The sequence below is a fragment of the Plectropomus leopardus genome, chromosome 5 (genome assembly GCF_008729295.1).
Source record: "Plectropomus leopardus isolate mb chromosome 5, YSFRI_Pleo_2.0, whole genome shotgun sequence".
In the NCBI taxonomy this organism is placed as follows: Eukaryota; Metazoa; Chordata; class Actinopteri; order Perciformes; family Serranidae; genus Plectropomus; species Plectropomus leopardus.
This window is the reverse complement of record NC_056467.1, coordinates 28,211,024-28,231,212: the sequence shown is the minus strand read 5'-3', so window position 1 is coordinate 28,231,212 and position 20,189 is coordinate 28,211,024. Positions and strand designations below refer to the sequence as shown.

The 20,189-nt window shown below is 37.6% G+C and overlaps 1 protein-coding gene across 1 annotated transcript in view; it reads left to right on the top strand.

Annotated features, from left to right (window-relative positions):
- The first annotated feature begins 748 nt into the window (after positions 1-748).
- The window catches only part of cntn5 (contactin 5), a 150,009-nt gene continuing 130,568 nt past the window's right edge, over positions 749-20,189 (top strand). The window contains exon 1 of the mRNA XM_042486509.1: positions 749-805. The gene's annotated coding sequence lies outside the window, so the exon portion shown is untranslated. The remainder of the gene's footprint in view (positions 806-20,189) is intronic.

Sequence of the window (20,189 nt, the reverse complement as noted above, 5' to 3'; positions counted from 1 at the left end):
CTATTTCCACTTAAATGTTAGCTAAATAATAGCTCAATAAATAAATAAAATAAAAGGCTGGCTAAAAAAAGGAAAACATCTACAAAAGAAGCTCTGCAGAGGAGGCAATTAATACAGTAAAAATAAAATAAATTGTTTTCATTGTCAATATAGCCGAAATCAGCCTTTATATTCTGCACCTGTTAGTTGAAATAGACGTTTACACATTCATGCCACTATTTGCACACGGCATGCATCTCTTGTTTTTACTCTTTTCATTAAACCAACTTTACCATTTTCTCTCTTTTTTTTCCCCCAGAACTGCCACAGCCTACAAATAAACACGCAGATTTTGACCAGGATAACCCTTTACGTTACGCAGTGGCAGAAACTGATTCGATGCCACTCCTTATAACTAACTGAGGGCCACCTTTCTCCCCCTCAGCAGCAGCACAGTGAGACGGGATGCTGCGCTGCAGAGACACACAGAGCCTCAGCCGGCTGCAGCGGTGGAAGCCAAGCTCCGTCCACCACGACGCACAGCGCCGGCACAAAGCTCCCTGAAGTGGAACAAGAGGTTCGGTTTCGCTCGAGGGGGAACGAGCTGGAAAGAAATAATGTCCGTGCATTGCTGTTTTTTCACTTGAGGATGTACTGTTTACGCTGGCTAACCAGATAGAGCGACAGAGACGAGGACCCGGACTTGTGTTTAATACCGCTGCCATTCCGCCGCCTGGGTCGGGAGGGAGAGACGCTACGGCGGGCACCGCAACCGGGAACACCGGGGAAGAGAAAAGAAACACGAGGGACGACTTTTTGAATTTGTGTGAGTAAAGTACTTTCGTGTTTCCATTTGTTTTTGCTCATGTTGTCGCTTCATGTAGCTACAGCTGCGTGAGTGGACGCAGGTTGTCCAAAGAGAGACAAGTTCTGCTAGAAATGCCGCTGATTTTAATCACAAAAAACAGCTGAGTAGTTTTAGATGTTGTCTTTAGCTTCATATCAGACTCCCCATGCTGTTTCAGTAACTTCTGCCTTTTCACGAGGAGTCAAAATGAAGCATGTGGGCGATGGAGCTGATTGTCCAGATGCCCAAACACACTACAAAGTGTCAAAATGAAGCATTTCATTGTACCTTGAGGAAATAATTCCCCCTGATTTGAGCTCAAATTAAAGGTGATCTACACTTAAAAGCCTCGACAAGAGAGACTTTTAAATGCATTTACACTCAAGTGAGATGTAGCTGTTTTTGATAGGAGCTCAAATGGAAATATTTTTGAGAAAGAAAATTCAGCTCTCGTCCTACAAGGGCAGAGGCAGGTCCCTTTTTGTGTTTTGGGGAGTGCATCTTTAGGTTAGCAGAACAGGAGGCATCTAACACACCACTTACCACACAAGTAGACCCACAGGAATTATCTAATCAGAGATATGCAAATTTCCCAAACTCTAATTTTGCGGCTTTGCTGCGGTTGAATGTTTGGTATAATGCTATCATCTGACGGTGCTGGTGACAGTGAGGGTTGTGCATAGTTGCTTTGGGCACACACACACACACACACACACACACACACACACACACACACACACACACACACACACACACACTCTTGTTTGATCTTATTGATTTGGCTTTTTCAGGGCTGTGTTTGGATGATGCACAGAGAGCATGGGGTTTTATTGAGACATTATTCAATTTGGAATGTTGTTTTCATTTTTATTCTTGGAGTTTTTGTGACTTTCTTCTCAATGACAGCAATTAGCCTAATGGTGACGGATAGAATAGAGACTGCCCGGGGAAAATGCAACCTTTAAAAGTGTGTCTGCTGTCACTAAATCCCCTTTGTGCTTTGGCGTCTGCTCATTTTTAATGCAGGTCCATTCAGTGACACCAAGAAACAACATCTTTCTATTTTAAGGCAAGTTTCTAATTTAAAGTCAACTAAATATGCCCCTACAGTATTCAAGAAGCATGAATATTTGGACCACTTTCTAGAAATACTGAAACTAATTTGTGCATGCTTCAGTCACTTTAGAATTTGGCACAAATAAAAACTCAAATATACATTAGAAACCCTGCAGACAGAAGCATCACAGATGTAAACAGCACCAAATAAAATGGCAGATGTACAACATGTAGGATAAATCAACAATCATTTTCTCCTCAGAATTATATTTTTTGTTATTCCATGTATTGTGATGCTCAAAATTCTCTTGTGTTGCATGCGGTGGGTCCTGACCCCCGCATTGTATTACATACTGTGTGGTGTATGCATGTGTGTAAGGGAGAGGGGGATATGCACAGAGAAAAGTGGCCTACTCAGTTTTTTTTCGCTTCAAGCACAATTTCATTCACAGTTGTTTGAAGGATTGTGAGTTGAGCACATCCATCTTCGACTCTCATGTTACATACGCTGCACTGTAGTTGCACTATATTGTTTGCAACATGAATGCAATCAATACACAATTTTTGCTATGATGTAAAGAAATTCCAGTGGATTCAGCAAAATCATTTGGCTTTTTGTTTCTGTACACAAACTGCTCCCCTGACTTTTTGTCAGTTGTTTTTTTTTTTACTGATGCCAACTATTGAATCATTTTACTGTAAAGGCAGTAACAATCTTTAACTGGAAATAATGAATTGGAGGCTTTTTGACTCAAGGGTGCTTTGAGTATGCGACCATGCAAAAAGTGCTAAATGTCAGTTTCCATGTACAGCACTAACTATTAGGGATGGAAATCACCAAAGACCCAACAATATAATATCACAATAATTTGGTCATAATACATTATTATTGTGGTTTATAATGTTGTGTGATATGTTGAATATTGCATTAACATGTATTGCAATATATATTGCATTTTATTACCTTTTTCAATTGGGATGCACAATACTGGATTTTATGCCAATATCTTATATGTTTATAAATAACAACTACTTTGGCTGATAACCAAAACCAGCATCAATATATACACTTTATTTGCCAACCAAATTTTAGTGATCATCAGGTCTCTTCTGTAGTTGAATCACCAGCATGTTATGCATACTCTTATCACAATGGCCCATAAGCAGATGGAAACATGAAATAACATGCTTTTCAATGTAGGCCTATGTAATATTCATTCACTGTGCAAAATAACAAAAAAAAAATAGCCAATATCAGCTGATAGCAATGATGTGCTATATTATCTTACATCCCATTTTTTCAGCTGTAAATAATGTCCCCAAAGGAAAAATGTGTCAACATGAGATTTTTTTTTAGTAAGCATTCCAAAGATAAAGTTTCTTACTTTAATCATTTTCAGTGCAGCAAATTGAAAAAGCAATTTATTGTATTCTAATAGGCTACCAAAATTACTTCATTTGTATTTGCAATATTAATAATTTCTATAATAAGAAAGTTTACCTATGGATTGATACAAAATTGCTATGCAGAGTATGGCAATACTATGCTGTATTGATTTTTTCCATCACCCCTTTTAACTAAATCTTTGAGTCATAGGGCTCTGACCGTCAAGCAGATGGTCGGCCAGTGGTTAGTGACGGTGCATTGTTTAGCGTATGATGCACAGTATTTTGCAGTGTGTAGTTGTTAATAGTCAGCCCTTGGTGCCTTTTTTACACCAATTTAGCAGGTTGAATTGGCATTGGAGATGGCAAAGCCCGTCTGTGAATAAAATCACTCTGACTGGCAGTTTAACTCAGCATGCTAGAAAAGAAACAGAAGTGAGGGAGCAAACTGGGAAAGTCAAAAGGGCGTGAGAGCAAAAGAAAAAGAGAACATTATTTCTTTTAACCTTTGTTTGCCTATAGTAATTTATTTTTTATTTTTAGCAGAAAAGGTACTTAATTGTTTGTATTAGTGTTTGCTAGAACAGTGGTTCCCAACTGGTGGGTTGTGGTCCCAAAGTGGGTCACAGGTCAACTCTAAATGGACCTAAAATTATCTAAATCTAAATCTAAATCTAAATCTAAATTTTAAACTTTTAAACTTTTAAAGGGAAACACTTAATTTTGAAGCGCAGTGAATTTCCATGCCAAAATATTTTATTTTGAAGTTTCATTTTCCTGTTGTAGAGTAGGAGAGGGTTTTTTTTTTGTACAGCTACTATTTTATTGCCCTTTTTCTTCTTATTATTTGGTCTATTAACATGCTGTTGCTTTTCAGCATTGTCTTCACTGGTCTTGAAGCAATAATATGCACTTTTTTTTGTTTACAGTGCTTTTATTTATTAAGTTTTAAGTAACTGTACTTCATTCTTGCAATGCGTTTTATTTCATCGTGTTCAAAGCCCATGTGTTGTTTTTTTTGTGAAATAAAATTGAATATTTGGTCATTTATCTTCTGTATGGACCTTGAACTAATGACGAAGGAGAAATCTGGACCTCGTGGCTGGACCAGTTTGGAACCACTGCACTAGCACATGATAACTATCATTTGTTCTTTCAACATCTGGTTGTGTTGTTAATGTGCTTACTGGCTATTTAAAAGTGTCTTGAATCAGTCATTTCTGTTTTTGTGGTTTCTCTTATTGAATACGGACTACTGCTGCCTGCTGGTGCGGAGAGTCATTCCTTTCATGTGGGCACAGAATGTACATGCTAGTTGGCTATTGGCTGTTGCCTTTGCAATGTGTCTAAATGCAACTTTTTGGTCAAGATACAGGTGACCTAAGCCAACACAACAGTCGGCTTTTGCCATCAATAGTTGCTTGATGTCGATTCAGTGGGCCTTTACTGTACGACTGTAAAACAGTGTTAAAATCATGTAACATACGTCACAGTCTGATGCTGCCATGGCTCCCTGTTGGTGTTACACAGTACAGCGTCCATTAGGACTTAATGACGGGAGTCTAACTTGAAGGCACGCTTGTGATTTCAAATGGACTATAATTTGCCATAATGTTAATCTGGATATATATTTCATGAGACCTTATGTGCTTAAACGATTTTCATATTGGCCCACACCACCTCTTAGTTTAATTTTCTGAGATCATCTGAAAAAGCTTCATCTCACCAAGAGATGTATAGTTAAAGTCGCCAGACACAGTTCTAATCAAAAGGAGCTTCACCTGCACATCAGGGGAATGGATGGAGGGAATGAACAGCTGTGCCTGTTTCACTTGGCACGCGGTAGAGGTTACCCCTATCCTTATCACATGTAAATCAGTTATTTGCTTGCAATACATGCCTTAAAATGTTTGTAAATCCACTTGGGGGCAGGTGTGAGATGAAATGCAAATGAGTTGATAGGCTAACCTTGATGGAAATTGAATATGTCTTGAAGTTCCAGCTGTCCCATCTTCTTAAATGAAATGATTATTGACATGGGCCAACAGACATGGATTTCGAGTATAGCTAATTGAAAATGACAACTCTGGTGAAGGCGAGCCCTCCGAGGCCCTTGGGACACTTGAGAAAAATGCATACCAGCAGTGACAAGAGAGCGGCTGGGGATAGAACGTGTCTCACGGAGACAATGGCACCAAAGGGAGTCCTATTTTCACTGACAAATCTGAGAATACTAAAGGGAAAAGGGACAAAAATGTCTCGCGGATCACACTTCGTACTCAGTGTGTCCCTGTTGTCTGTTTTTCACAGGACGTCAGGAAATGTATTCAAAGACAGAGTGAGACTGCACAGAGGGAGCACACAGAGTGCGATGTGTTAGTGGTAGTTGTATGGTGACAAAAGTGAAGCTAGGAAGTGTTGGGAAATTGCAGGGCATCCTGAAATCTGTAAACAACATATTTTTCACTGTCCGGAGTATGCAAGGGTGTAATTTTGCTCCCAAAACAACAGTGACGAACAATGTAGGTCCTGGGCATGTCTCCCTACTAAAATTTGAGATGACATGCATTTGTTAGATTAAAGACATTCTTTTTAAGAAATGTTGCTAATCTTGACAGTGGCAAACCCCTTTCCCTGGCTGCCTTCCTATCTTGCACTTTGTTTGTTCGAGAGGCCCACTGGTCTTGCAGAGCCTGGAAGACAAACGTCCCTCAGGACCCATCTGACAACTTAATTTATATAATTGCTTAGAAGCATCTGCGTAAGAAAAGACTGACTTTCAGCACCCTCCTCCACTTGTCACTGTTATGAATGACTTGGATTTGATGTCCAATGAGTCAAACAGACAATCTCGAGTCACACTCATGTTGTCGTGCCGGAGCATGTGTGAACTACAAAAGAGGCACTGTTAATTTGATTACAGTGTTGCATCCTTCTTATGGAAAACAGTCCCAGTCTCATATCTACATCTTTTTGTTTGTGCTCTGATCTCACTCTTGTGATGCAGCCAGCAGATTGTACACTAAATCCTTGCACTATGACAAATGTGTACATATGTTAAGCAGTAATCTAATTACGATGAGTGAAATGACAGCATCATCGAGCAGCCTCTTCTCTCTTGATGTTTGCAGCCCACAATCTCAGTTAGCAGTCGATTTAAATGGCTGAAATAACTTGTTTTGGTTGGCTATTACGTCCCACAGCCTCAGGTTGGTTAATTATGCAGCTCCCTTTATCTGTTTGTCTTTGTGCTGTCCTCATTGTGTTAACTTTGAGCAAGTCATCTGCACATACCTGCAGGGCTCGTCTGTGCCGCGGCTTAAATGGGTGGTTGTGAAAATGTTAAAGGTTATTAATTGCATGTATGGAAACGAGGGAGTGTGATTTATTTTTTTTTTTTTTACCAGAAATGGAAATAAGAATAACCCATGATCAAAAATATGTGGCTCTTTTTTCTTTCTTTATTAAGATTTGGCAGTTATCTGGACAACACAGCAAACCTTTTGCCTGTAATATTAAAATCTATACAGTACCATCCTTTAACCCTCTGAAGCTTTGACATTGATTTTCTTGTGCTGCATTCAGATTACTTTCACAAGTATTTATAGCATTGAGCAAATTGATTTCTTTTAAACGTGTGAAAAAAAGGCGATGAACAACCTGTCAAGAAATGTCCAGCAAATTGCAAGAACTATATATTTATAATTACCCTAATTATATATATTTATTAATTCAATTCAATTCAATTCAATTCAGATAACTTTATTTATCCGTTAGGAACTTCATTTGTGTTAAAGCAGTGCGTATACAGTTAACATATATGACAGCTCAACACAAGAACAAACCACACAACAACGTAAAAAACATCCATAGGGGCAATCACACATGCTTAGTCTTAATGGCTATAAGCCACAATAAAAACTGCAATACAGATCATAAATAAGGCTAAACATAGATAAAATAGGATAAAATAAAAATATAAGTCTCAACATTCAGCATATAATAAATACATTGACGGCAAAGATTAGAGGAATGATGCACAATATTGGATTTTTTGCCGATATCTAATCTGTTGATATATAACAACTTGTCCGATAACTCATACCAATATTAACATATCCACTTTTTTCCCCACCTTGTTTTAGTGATTCCCGACATCTGATGGAGACATAAAATACAGTGCTTTTCAATGTATGTGATATTAATTTATTGTGCAAAATAAGAAAAATAAGAATAAGAATAAATCAGTTTTTGATATTGGCAGAAATCAGCATGTTGGCTGATTCCAAAATTTCATTTTAAGGCCAATATCTGCTGATACTGATGACATGCCAATACTTTCATGCATCCCTAATATTTAAATGTTTAAAATTATGTCACAAAATTATTATTTTAAAGATTTTTTTCAGGTCATTTCCTCATTAGTTTTTAATTTATTTTTAATTTCAACTTTTTTGTTTTCAGGTAATTTTCTCAAACCTTTGACTAATTTCTTTCTTTTTGGGTATTTTCTTTTTTTTTTTTTTTTCAAAGTTGCTTATTTCCTTCTTTCCATTTTTGAAAGAAATCGATCCACTTTGCTAAAGGTTTCAAAGCTTTAAACAAAGGGATTTCTACCTCAGTCACATTACTCATGTGTTGAAATAAGCTGAGGTGGTAGTAGGTCTGATTTGTCTTTGGAAATAGTTTGTCAGTGAAGTGAACACCAAGTATTTGTGGAGATGGTGCGGAGAGAGTAGTGATGATGGTGATGTTGGGGAATAGCCCGGGGATGGAGTGTTTTTCAGTAGGCAGCTCCTGATTTTATGTGACAGTAAAGGGCCTTATCTTCCAGGGCCGTGATGAAGCACAACACTCTTTGATTTTTTATCTTCCCTACGTCTAACAATCTCATGCTCTAGACAGATTAGTAAGATGAAGGTGTAAGAACGGGCTCTGCAGATTCAGGGGAGTCAAATGCAGTCAAATACAGGGTCTAAGGCTATATCTGCATCAGGCTGATAGTACAAAATGAAAGATTAGCTGAAATCACTCACATACTTCTGACCTTCGGGTGGAGGAAGTCAAAAAAATATGATTTGTCCTATGGCATGATTTGATTATTTTTGCATTGATGAACAACTCTTTGTGTGGCATACAGTAAATGGGAAAGAAAGGAGTGGAATGGGAGAAAAGTGGGATAGCATTCAAGATTATTGTATAATCTTTAGTTGAACTTTAGTAGCAGCATGTTCTTGTTCTCTCATAGTCTCTTCAAATTTTTCTTTTTCTTTTTCCAGAGTGTCTGTTTGCACCTGAGTGAGAGTAATCACACTGCAGCTATTTGGCTGTTTACAAGGTGCAATATCAGTGTATACTAAACTGTGCAATGTTTATACTCACCTACGTGTAATAATGTCAGTTCAATCCAGCCTGTCTTTTTATTATATTTGGCTTTTTTTTTTTTTTTTACTGTTTATTTGTTGTTTTGTGACTTTTAATGCTACTTGTTATATTGCATCTTGTTTTGCATTATCCCCTTTGCTGCTGTAATGATGCAAATTTTCCGCTGTGGGACTAATAGAGGATTATCTTATCTTATTGCTATGGATCCCACTTTGTGCTGTGACTGCCTAGTACTTGTCATGTTGACATGCTGAGGTTGGGAGAGGTTAGGAATCGGGCAAAGAGGTCATGGCTAGGACCAGCACCGGCCTGTCTAGGATACTCTCTGAGATTATAATGGTAAATTACGTGGGTTAGGGTTAGTAGGGAAGGATTAGGCTAACTTGCCCTTCCTCTTTCAATCCATATTTCTCTCCCACACATGTTGGTGGTCTAGCAGCATGAATTTAGATCACGTCTTAAAACATATTTGCTCAGTAGAGCAATGGGCTGCTGTGGCTGAGGTGGTAGAGTAGGTTGTCCTCTAATCAGAAGGTTGGTGGTTTGATCTCTGGCTCCTCCAGTCAACATGTGTCCTTGGGCAAGATACTGAAACCCCAAATTGCTTCTGATGGCTGTTCCATCTGTGTGTGAATGTGTATGAATGTATAAAAACTGTTCAGCACTTTATACAGTAGCTGTGGCCACTAGTGTGTGAATGTGTGAATGTAACTTGTGGTGTGAAAGCTCTGAGTGGTCGACTGTCTATAGAAGCGCGATACAAGTTTCTTAATTTTAGCACACCGTTTATTTTAACATGTCTAATTTTATTATTGTTATTATCTCATATGGTCATTGAGTATTGTATTCTTTTATTTTTGTGTTATTCTATTTATTTGATTTTGTAGACCCCAGTACAATCTTCATTGCAGTTACTTGCCAACTTTCCTTATCTGCTTCATTGATTGTCTTTATTTTTATTGTTGGAGTGGCTGTCGTTTGTATTTCTTGAAATTACAGGATTTTATTTGCCTAACTGCTGCATTGTTTTAAATCAGGGATCAACCACGTAAAGCATGTATTTGATATAACCGAGATCTGACTGTCGCTATAGTCTGCGATCTCGAGATCTAGTCATGTTGTCTGTTCCTTGTGCATGGACTGAGCTGGGAAAGAAAGCTTTTATGTGCTCTGCACCCCTCACTTGGAAACAAAGAGAGCTGGTCTCTGCCTCATTTTAAAGCTTTCATTAGTACAAAGGTGAATTAATCGGTTGTCACTGTGCGTAGGTGTTTTAATATTTCTACATGGTATTGTATATCTTTTATGTTTTTTATGCTGGTTATCTGTACATTTTCTTATGCTGCTGTCTTGGCCAGGTCTCCTTTGAAAAAGAGATTGTTGATCTCAGTGGGACTTGGTCAAATATGGGTTAAATAAAAAATAAATAAAAAGCACTTTGTTTCAAGAAGCACTTTATAAATTAAGTTGATTATAATTATTATAAGCAATTATAATTGACTCTAGCTGCCTTTAGTGCAGGGGTGGTCTAAACCATTTTGTGCTTTTAAGGGGTTAGCGGGGCCCCGGAGAGCTTCCGCTATTTTATATAAATACAAAGTTTAGCCTTTGGGCTGATTTTTAGGCTTTTTGAAGGCCCACCTACTGGTAATCAGTTCCACTGTACGATACCCCTGGATTGAAGTGGAACAGTAGCAGTAAGATGTGGGTGAAACACAGGACGATCACATAGGAGACTTGGTTTTAGCCCTGTGTTGGCTTATTATTCTAAGTCTGAGCTGACTTAATATTTTCAGTTTTTAGGATGCATCATTTTGTTGAATGCCCACTGTGTACAAAACTTTAGCAGAATAGCTGAAAGGACATGTTTGCGTTAACGTCAGAAGCCCACGAATATACACCCGGGTGCTTATGGCATCTACCTTTTTTTTTTTTTTTTGAAATGCAATAGCATAAGGGAGCACTCTTAGTCCCGTTTGTACATTTATTTCTGCTCCTCATTACCTCAGACAGGGCACCGATCCCCTGAAGAATTAGTTGGGGGTGTTTTTTTTCCCCCACTTAAAATTCATTGGAGACCGAACCTTTCTTAACAAGTCTTTCTCTATTTCTCGGGTGTCTTAATAAGTCAAACCTCCAAAGACATGGAGAGTAACTCTGAGCCGGCATCGGCAGTGTCGACAGAAATCAAAGGCACCTCCAGAGATCAATGAAATTTCCTGTAATGTTTGTTATTACACCTGATTATGTATAATTACCTTTTTACATTTTGATCTTTCACCCCAATGAAATGTCTTAAGGCTGGTTAACAATCCTCTTTGCTAGCTCATTAATGTGGAACTGCTTCTGAGCCTCTTGTAAAAGCATGTCCTAAAACAAAGAACATGCCCCATTCCCACAAATTTCAATAATTCATTGGGTCTTAAATCTTGTGTTGTTGCATCTTTCATATGTTTTTATTGGGTTTTTAATCGGCTATAACAATGCCATCTTTGTATTAAATGCTCCTGTGAGATTTAAAGCGTGAAGAAATAGGATGAGTATGTTTTTTTTTTTTATTTTTGACGGACTATGAAAATGCTTTTCAAAGCTTTTTTTTTCTCCATTTAAAGTGTAATGTCAGGCTTTGTCTGAACAAAAACAGTTTTTAAACCCATAAAAGTAATCTCCGAGGTCAAAATGTTGTCAATATTTCTTGGGAGGTTTTTATTCAAGGCTGTCTTCGTGTCCACTAGCTCCTGGTGAAGATGCATAGTGATGTGTCTTGCAACCCGGTGGGCATTTAAAAAAAAAAAGAAAAAGCAGGAATCCTGTACATTAACAAGAAGAGGAGTGTTTTCAGGTCACCTTTCTTACAGTACTAAGTCATGCATCCTGCAGGCTCATGATGAGTTGCTGCGTTCCACTCTCATGCCTCCTTTCTCCCGAGAGATGAAATGTGTATGGTAGTATCTGTCAGAGTACAACTACCAGGGCTGCTGTGCTTAGCTGTGCTTGTGCACTACCTCCCAGTTCATTGTCATGTGACAAACACTGGATTTATTCTACCAAAGTGAGGGAGATGTAGAATAATTTCCTCAATATTGCTCCGTTATGCCATGACACAGCAGCACTCATATGAATGAATAATGATGGATTTTTTTTTTCCCCAACAGTTACTCTGTGATGAAAATCTTGATGATGCATTTACTATGAGCAAAGTGAATGACCAGCCTTCATGTGAACTGCCAATATTAACCAGAAAACGGCATCATATTCTGCAGGAATACATCAGTATACAGAATGTAGGCTTTAACAAATGCAGGACTTAAAATCAATAAAATGTCCTCCAGATATTAGGCTGATGTGAAGCTTCATTAGGCATTGAGATAAGACAGAAGCACTGGAGCATTTTACGGGGAATAAAGAAAAGAAAGCTGCTCTATAGAACTTTTATCCAAAGCTACTGTTGTGTGTTTGTTTCTTTATCAGCTGTCAGCTTGCTGCAGGTATAGCATCATGGCTGCAGTGATCTTGAAAAAAAGTTCTAATATTACATAAACCCTGCTTTGTGTATTATTTTTTTTCCCTGCATTTCATAGCTCTGCCATTTTTTCAGTATGTGTAGTCATTTATTCATACAGTTGACATTTTAATTCACAAGTCAAAGTTCAACCTTCTTTATAATGTCTCTAAAAACGATTAGCTCTTAATAAAACGATAAGATAAGCAACCTGTGAGCAGCAACGGGTGAGAGGCTACTGAATTGTCTCATTTTCCAGCAGTCCGGCAGATCAATAAACGTAATAGTTAACATAATACAAGATTATTGGGAGTTGTGACAGCAAGCGATGACGGAACAATATCGTTAGCAGATATGTAAATTGAAATATAAAATTGCAACCGCACACTGTCACAGTAACAGAAACCAATTTGGCTTTAGACTGTTGGTTTTTTTAAAAACTTCCCTGAACATCGTGGCTTTGAAATGATTCAGCTGACTTGCTGAATCATTTGAGTCTTTAAAAGCAGCTTCCGACCATTCAGCAACTGGATGTTTGTAGTTAATCAGCATCTTAAAACATCTGCTACACAGACAAGCATGTTGGTCTGGAACAGACACATATGTATCTGCTGTATCCAGTGAGAACAATTAGTTGAGTTTCAAAAGGAGAACCGTGATGAATTGGTCTAAAAATCGAAAGTGCTTTAACCCTTTAACACCTGGATTTAAATCAGTTTTCTTGTTCATTTCTTGTACGTTCAGATGCCTTTCACATGCCTTTAAACCTTGGGAAAAAAGCAATGAGCATCTTGGCAAGAAAAGTCCTGCAAATTAAAAAAAAAAACGTTAAAGGTGACAAGAAAATGACCTTCAAAAATTAGCTGAGGGGGTTTAAGAGATATTATCAAAAACCTGGGGAAAAATGTCTATATTTATATTATATTTATAAGTCTCATATAGTATTTAACATTATGTTACATACTTTTTTTTCTCCTTTTTTAAAGCACTTTGTGAAGGACATTTTCTTGTTTTTTTACTTTTATTGTTGCTAATTTTCAAGTAATTTTCTTGTAACTTTTTACTAATCTCTTCCTAATTTTTTGGCCATTTCTTTTTAAGTTGCCTTCCTGCCACACCTTTTAAAGAATTGAAGTCCATTTGCGCAGGTTTCAGAGGGTTAAAGGACCATTCTGTTTTTATTCCTTGTCAGATATATTTGCGATAAATTGTGTATATTTTGTTGTCAACCATTTTCCTGTCTTTGTGGTTTAGATATTGGTCTGAGCTTCCCTTGCCATCCACTCACCCATTAGTTTCACTTTCTATTTGTGTGATATGAAAATAAAATGGGGTTTGAATAAGCCTGGACAGTTTATTGATTTAAAAAGTCTTGTGAGTCGACTGCATTCAGTAAAAGTGCCCTGTGGAGTTTTGTTTTACACAAACTGAACTTGCATTTGCATTACTCACCACATCACATAGTGTGTATCCTTGAGGTCTAATAATAGTCAAGTGCTTTTACCTCCATGTGAAACATATACTATACACTCTTGATTTGAACAGGCAATGTGAAAATAGGGGCACAGTGGTAATGTAGTTTATGTTTCAATTAAAGATCAGCTACACCATCAGGCAAATGTTTCCTTCTATTTGAGCTCGTTTTAGTATTTTTGTTTAGTTCTCAGTCCCGCTGTATGAGTAAATTGTCTGCAATGTAAAGCCAAAGCTTAAGATTTATGTGCTTACACTGCACAGTCTGATCGTCCTGAGTGCTCACACCGTACATGTAAAATAGACAGTAAACGGTCTGTCGACCCCTGTGGACTGTTCTCTTAATAATGTAGAGACAGATGTCCCAAAAAGAGCTGAAAAGATCATTTCTGCAGAAACAGGTCTGTCCAAGTTCTGATTCACTCTCGGTCTCACTCTCTTTCTCTTCTTCTCTCCCTGTCACATGCACACACAAGTTGGCAAGTTAGCTGCAACAACAAACTGGGTATAAGCTACACTTTGCAATTGATTGGTTGAAAAAAAAAAGGCACTAAGAATCGACTCTCGGCTTTGCTTCAACTGTGCGGGAGTCTGATGACGAACCAGCAATATTTCTCACATGTCAGAAATTCACCCACATGTCTGATGGCATGATCAGTCCTCGCCCCTCCCTTTCTGGAAAATGACACCAGACAAAGCTGATATTTGGTCCGACTCTAACTGACTCCAAAATGAGTTATGTGGCTGAAAAATAAGTCAGAAACATTTGCCTAGCTTTGATGTTGAAGTATGGAGAGAGGAATCACTTAAGGAGACTTTTGTGTTTTGATGCATTCTAGTTCTTTTGGTGAGTTTAAGTTCCAGTTGAGCTTCTAACTATGGAAAAATGTCTTTTTATTTATTAATGCTACAGTGTCTTTTTTTTGTTTCTTTTAATGTGTGTTTAATGAATTTTTAAAAAAATTTAATTAAGGTATTACAACAAAATCAAAAAACAAGCAAGGTACAATATAAAACATTCATAGTGAGGCATCACATTAATATGAACTGGTAAGACAGGACAATACAGAACTTTTTCAAGGTTCAAAGTAGATAATCATAAAAATGCTACTTATATAATGCTTCCTAAGTCTTGATGGTCCAAAAATATAAATACATAAATAAACAAATGTATTATTTAATTTAAAAAAGGTCAGAAAAATGGACAATAATCTTGAATAGTCTGAAAAAGAAAAAAAAACACAAATAAATGGAAGTACCCATAATAATGTTGTCATCAACAAATTAAGGCAAGTAGACCTCCGTAGCCTTTTCCCACTTTAGAAATTTAATAAAATGTCCCCATATCTTATCAAAAGGAGAATACTTACCCTCAATCATAGCTGTAAGTTTTTCAAGGACAATAAATTGTGACAGACTTGCACGTCAGGCTGGTAAACTTGGTCTGGTTGCATATTACCAAAATTTGGTCTTCAGTGTGTTTTGCTTGTAGTAAGCAATAAAGAGTCATTCTCTTATTTGCGTTGCTTAGTTTTCAATTTACAGGAAAACATACGATACATAGTTTGGGGCATGTACTGTGCTGTGTTAATAGCATTTAGAAGAAGAGTTAAATTCTTTAAGCCTTTTTTTGCATCTAAAGTAATTGGTCTAATGTATTTCAAAGAATTGAAACCTATTTTTTGAATATTAAAGGGTACAAATTTGGATTTGCATTAATCACATTTATTATTGGTACATCATAATCACTTTGCCCAATTACATATAATCTCTTTATTACAATTAATGATCATGGATTTAAAAAATCATGTCAAAGGAAAAAAAAAAAAAACAATTCAGCTGCTAATGGCAACCAGCAAGTAGCCTCATTGTGTTTTCCATAGAAGAGATGAAGGCACCCCCTGGGAGCCAGACAGTGGAGATCACATTCAAATAAACTGAGAATTAATTAGATCTATATATCATTGCCACAGATGTGCCATGGGACCGGACAGAATTGCACTGGGGATGAGTGTGCGGCATTGAAAACTCTCAGCTACATCTCAGAGGCTTTTTTTCCTGCTGTGTCTCTTAAAAAGTGCCGATCTCTATCACAACACTATCACATTTCTATGAAAGCTATTTTCAGAGGATGATGGGAGGTTGCAGGATTTTCCAAAAGCACCTTTACTACTATACTTTACTATAGTTACCATGGCAACCTGTGCCCTTTGATTAGAGCAGGAGAAATCAGGTCACATTATGGCGATGTTTGATGTGACCTTTTCTTCACAACAAACCTAATAGTTGGATTCCTCCTCCCAACCTGCCACTCAGTGTGCATCTACCCTTCTTACCTTAATTGTCTGCATTCAGTCAGTCATCAACATAAATCAAAACATGAATTTTAATCAGGATTAAAAGCATCTTGGCTAATTCACAGAGTGTACCATCAAAGCCAGAACTTTAAAGAGGCCATCTGTGCCTTCACGCTCTCTCTTTGCCATCAGTATGTCATCAGGGGATAACTCCGTTTGTAACTCTACAGTTTATTGTTTAATGGATTTTGGAAAGAACTGATAAGTGGGAGTATATAACGTCAGTGCATGCTAATGATGCAGTGGGAAACATCTCATATATATCATACAGTATTTATATATATCCTGTAAGTTATGGGAAAGAAAAACTCTGCAGCAGGTTGAGTTTGAAATGTATGTGACTCAAATGAATAGCCGGCAGTGTTGCTGTGTCATAAGTTATGATTTCATTGTTATTCTAACACGCTGTTAGCAGAGAAGCAACACTGGGCATGAAGGGACTGATAGCTGTGATTACCAGCCGCTGTCCAGCAGGGCTGGTGTTGTTTTCACCTGGTGAGTCTGTGTGTGAGTAATCGTGGCAAAATGTGGACCTGAAGACACCTATTGTGGCAGGAAGTACCACAGAAGCAGTATTGAGTGTTCTGCCTGGCTGTCTGTACTCAGAAGATAGCTTCACAACTGTGCAAGATGCAGCCACAAAACTTTCAAGTTGTGTCGTTGAGGTTAAAATAAAGGGCGAGTTTAAGGTTGAGTGTTATCCTAGCAACGGTGCCAGAAGAAGGGTAGGAAGTAGGGAAGGGCCCCCCCCTTTACGAGCCTGGCTCACATGTCCAAAACAGAAGGAGAGGAGGAGCAACTAAAGAAGAAATGACCCAAAAATTAGGAAGAAATTTGCCAGTCTTGCCAGTCTTCCATGACATTATTGTTTATAACAACATTTTCTGTCCTTGGTTTTGTTTCCTGATACATCTAGCTAGTGCTAGTACCGTATGTATAATACTAAACAAAACTAAACAAAAACAAATATCACTGGGTTCTACCTCAGCTGTCTGAATTTCATTTAATTTTCATTAAATGTTTATTTAAAAGGGTCATATACAGCATACATAGAGGATTTAATAGGACAAATATTCAATGCAATGTTTCACAGCATTATAGCTACTATAGCTACTAATGTAAAAGGCCTTTCCCTACAGAAGGACCTCCAAAATAAAACAAATGACATGAAACATGACCACACACGGCAATTTCACAAAAAATATTTACCTGGAAAATCCTGGCTATTTTTTCGGTAGTCATGTCCTCCTCCTTTAGGGTGACACGCTTTGCTCCCCGAAACAACACATAGCTGTCCGTGGCTGATGGGGCCGGTGGCTCCTGGCTGCTGGTCCAGATCAAATAGATTGTTGCGGCTAGCAAGCTAGCGTAGCTATGTTTGTTAACGCTCGTTACAAAACTTCCGGGTCACATACATCCATCAAATTTATTCATGTGGCCCGTTTTTCCATTTTGTATTTTTGATTGGATCCTGAAATTGAAATATTAAAAACCAGGCATTTTTTCGTTTTTTGTGTTAGATTAAAAAACGAAAAACAAAATAATCTGTCACTTTTTTGTTTTTTCATTTTTGATTGCCCATTGAAAATAGAAAGAGCGAATGATACACGGATTGATTCACACACCTACTTAACACCATTCATCTGTAAACATTCCCCACAGCACGGTGTCATTGTTTTTATGTTAACAGCGTAACATTCATGCACAAGTAGGTGTATTGACTGTGTTAACCTGAACTGCAGAGATCCAACAAAGAGCCTTGAGACAGTCCCCTCATGTGCCAGATCACATACTCATTAAATCTCAATTTTCAGCCAAGCTCACACAATAACACGCTCACATGCAGAAACTGTGTTCTGCCGTTTCCTGTAAATAGGGACACATTTGAGTGCTAAGCTTCAGGTGCTTTGAGCTGGGATGTGTGTGCGTCTGCAGCAGCTTAGGATGGCCAGCTTTATGATTCTGCAAAACTGTGTGCAGTGTGTGCACAGATGGGAAGTAGATGCTAGATCTGTATGACGCTAAAAACACCATATATTAATGCTTATGGGGATCTAAACCGCCTCATCAAAACATCAGTAAACCCACTGAAACCTGGAGCAACACCTTTTTTTAATGCTGCTTTTAAACCCTTGAACCCTCAGCAAATTGGTACTTTTTCTTTTAAAAACATGGGAAAAATGCAATGAACAACTAGGGAAATAAGAAAAAGAGGTAGTGAAACTATATTCATAATTATTAAAATTACATTTTAATAATGATGCTATGCAGTTATTATAATACAATTTTTAAAGAATTTCTTCCAGGTCATTTTCTTGTTTTATTTACATTTATATTTCATCTTTTTTTCAGTTTTGTTTTTTTTTTTTTTTTTTACAAATTTCTTTTCTAATTGTTTGGTAATTTCTTGTTTTGTTGCTCATTGCCCTTTTTCCATGTTTTTGAAAGAATTCAAGCCAATTTGCTCAGGTTTCAGAGTGTTAAACTAAGGTTCAGCCAACACAGAGAAATATTACAGAGGGGTGCTTCTGTGTTGATTTTGTCATTGTTTTAAAGTCAGAATGAATTGATTAATTCATATATATTCTCAAAGGAAAGAAATTGTCCAAGACCTTAAAAAAACTAGGTGCCTTTAGGGGCTATGCCTTTTGGCAGACTTAAGTGTCACATTGTAAATTTGTTTCATTTTAATTACAACAATTATGCCACTGCACAATGTAATTCATATTAGGTTACATTGCATAAGCTACAAATTAAACTTGGAAATGTATTGAGCATGGGCAGTTGTAGCCCCTTAAGCCATTTTAGAGCCAGTAAAGACACCGTGTTGCCTGGACTGTCTGCGCTCCTCATCTGATGGGAGGTTTGAAATAAAACAAAACCTTTACAGGAGGTTCAGTCATCTTTTGAAGGATTAGGACCCCAGCATACTGAGCAGATAGTCAACCATCAAGTGTCATTGGCCAAACGCTGATTATCTATGGCTGACAACTGTCCGATACTTTTAGTTTTTAGTTGGCTGTTAGTAACTGACATCCCTATTATGAATGAATACATGCTTGAACTTGGAATTTAATCTGACATGTTTTTGTCCAAGCTGATTTTATTCTTTTTGAACCTTCTGCTGTGTGAGCTGTTTCACTCAAAGCTGTTTGCCCTTTCATTGTCTATACGTAACAGCTTTAAACAGCTGAGTTTGCTAATTAAGTATTCATGGCAACATGTAGTCTCTGATGTTTTGAGAGGTTTCTTAGGTGCAGATTTTTTATCCTTATGAGAAAGGTCAGATGCCCCATTACTTTAACTGGTATCTATATAGATGGAACAGGTGGAACATTGGCATTGTACATTTTTGCAAGCAACAGCAATGTCACATTTGTACATTTATATGTATGACGTAATTCAGATTACAATTACATGGGCGGCGTTCCTAATCAGGAGGGGGAGGGGGAATACTAGATGGCATTAGACCTATGCTGCCAAGCAGCAGGCAGCAGCTTGCCACTGTTGGAGACCAACAATGGCTAGTGTTTTCTAATGAGAGTACAGCCATGTTTTGTAGCAGGTTGGAAAAAAAGCCAAAACATGATGTTTTTTTAATCCTAACCCTTTTTTTTATAATGGTCATACTGACAAGATACCACATTTCCCCACAATTTAAGTGTCCTCATATATCAGACATAAAAAAAATAAAAAAAACTTAATACTTAATGTAACCTTTCCTATTTATGTTTCAAAATAAACCATCTGACAAAGTTTCTGTGGTCACAATCCCATTAGTTTTAATACAAGGCATTTTACTGTGTAAAATTTGCAGGACAGTTTTGTTGACAATTAGCTGCATTAACTTGCACAGCTTCATACATGAGTTGAGTATCAGTTTTAATTGTGTAAATACAGTAGTTGTAGCAGCAAGCAGCTATGCAGCAGCAACAACGCTGTCAGTGTGAATGCCACAGGCGTGTGAGCCGCAGCAGTTCAGCAGTGTTAGTTCATTACTTCTTTTACAGTAGAAGACTCTCTCCAAAAACACCTTTTCAGATTGAGATGTAGCACCTGATGTTAAGAACAGCAAATAGCATGCCGTCATGTGGAGTTAGGAATGAGTATGGCTTTTACTGGGAAGCAGGTGCAGGAAGTGTTAATGTTGTAGTTTCTATTAACAGCATACTAACATCACAGTGGGTCAGCCATTAACTCCAAC